This window comes from Sceloporus undulatus, chromosome 3, assembly GCF_019175285.1.
Source record: "Sceloporus undulatus isolate JIND9_A2432 ecotype Alabama chromosome 3, SceUnd_v1.1, whole genome shotgun sequence".
Classification (NCBI taxonomy): Eukaryota; Metazoa; Chordata; class Lepidosauria; order Squamata; family Phrynosomatidae; genus Sceloporus; species Sceloporus undulatus.
The window spans coordinates 266,798,106-266,800,262 of record NC_056524.1 but is presented as its reverse complement, the minus strand read 5'-3'; positions in this window follow the sequence as shown (position 1 = coordinate 266,800,262).

The following is a 2,157-nucleotide window of genomic DNA, read 5'->3' as shown; positions in this document are numbered from 1 at the left end:
TGATCCTATCTATGGCAATTTCATTAAGATGTTTTTCCAGCCACTGATTCCTAGATTCTTGGATAGAATGTGACTCAGTGCTCTAAAACTCTAGTTGCAACACCTGGGAGACCGTGAAACTGAAAATGATACATAATGCCAGTAAAAACTATTATAATTGTTATGATTATCATTATTTGGGAGAAACGGATTCATTAGCAGCTGAAGAAGGATGGAAAGCCAATACACAGTCATGTGCTGCCACCAGGAGGACAAAGGAGCTTGTTCCTTGAGCCCAGCAAAACTCTGCAGGTCTCTGAGGAACGTTTACTTTCAAATTTCAGATACAGAATATTTTCAAATTTTAGATTGAAATTTTATCTCCTGGACTTTGGAATGCTTTGTTCTTGGTGTCACATGGCCAGAAGGAGGAGGGACTTGCTTGCATAGACCTCTGAAGAACCTCTGAAGAACAACACACAAACAATGCCTTGAGAAAATGTAAGCCTGTGACCAATGTCATTTTCTAATTTTTTTGCCTATATGATTTTTAACATCTTTGCCTGATGAAGAATCCAGTGGAGCTTCAAAAGCTTTTAGCATGTATTTTGGTTGGCCTAATAAAGCTATCACTATTTTGTGGATTTTGGATGTCATTGTACTTTACCCACATATGAAGTGACTGGTAAATAGAAAATTGATAACAACTTAATGGCTAAGATCCTTCATTTTGCTACACTCACACAGTTAGATGGTGCTAGTGGTACACCACTCTTCTGTTAAACACTGCCCTTGTACAACCAATGGCACATCTGCCCATGGTCCTGTTTATTGTCCCATTGCGCAATGGGAAACAATGCACAGAGTTCTTGAATAATTCTGGTTATTCAACAATGAACTGAACACATCTATAGCAGAACAGCCAAAAGAGTACAACCACATGTGTAAGGGAAGTTACAGGTGTGTAAAACACCTATGCCAGCCAAACTACAGTGGGCCCTCCACATTTGCTGGGGTTAGGTGTGCAGGAACCCTGTGAAAGTGGAAAAAACACAAATTACAAAAACCACTAGTTTTTATTTGAGAAAACATCCCCATGGGAATCTCTAGGTCCTCCAGTGCAACTCTGTGGTCAACATCTGCCAGAAGCTGACTATAGAATTGCACTGGATGACTTACAAATCTCTTTACCAAGTTTTAGTGACTTGATTCCCTTTGCATCATCTCAGTGAGCTGATAGATCTCTCCAAAGGAGCCTGATTCATTTCAGGATCTGACCCAAACTGATGCACAGCAAGAGCAACTAGAGGTCACCTACTGACGAACCTACTTACTACTTACTTACTTGGGCACTTACCTCCAGCTTTCATCATTCACCTTCCAGCTATTGCTATTGGCAAAGACATTTAAATCCTTCTTCACAATGCCATTGGGCTGAATGAGCTCATTGCTCTCATTGCCAGAGTAGGTGCCACACAGTCCGCGAAGGTGGTCCTTGTATTTTTCATTCACCTGGATGAAAATGTTCTGGTCACCATCAAATTCCACCCAAAGACCAAAAGGGCTGCTGATGGCCACGGAGTTCCGCTTCTCTTCCAGTATAATCTCATGTTCCAGCTTCGTAGGGACTTTAGCTCCATTCACCTGAAAAAATGGAGAATAATAAAAAAATTGAGATGATGCAGTTGAAGACTACGCCCCCCCCCCCCCCCGGCAAAGACCAGGAAAAATTCCTTTTCTATTGTCTTCATAAAGACTGACAGCCTGTGTTGTTGTTGTTGTTATTAGTTGGCATCAAGTTAGCTTTGACTTATGGGGACCTTGTGAATGAGAGCTCTCCAATTCACCCTGTCATCAACAGCCTTACTCAAGTCCTGCAAGTTCAAGGCAGACATTGTGGCTTCCTTGAATGCATCAATCCATGTGTAAGGTGGTCTCCCTCTTTTCCTACTACTTTACTAAGCATTATCAGCTTTTCTAAAGAGTCCTGTTGTCTCATCATATAGTCAAACTATGGCTTCATCTAAACAGGCCAGAATACCCTGCCCCATCAGCCAGAAGCTGCCCCCAAATCCCCCCCCCAATTACCTGGGCACTCCAGAGTAAAGGTGGGCAGTTGTTCACATTCACATCCTGCTGTGCCACCCATTGCTAGGGCACATTGATCACATAGCTGGG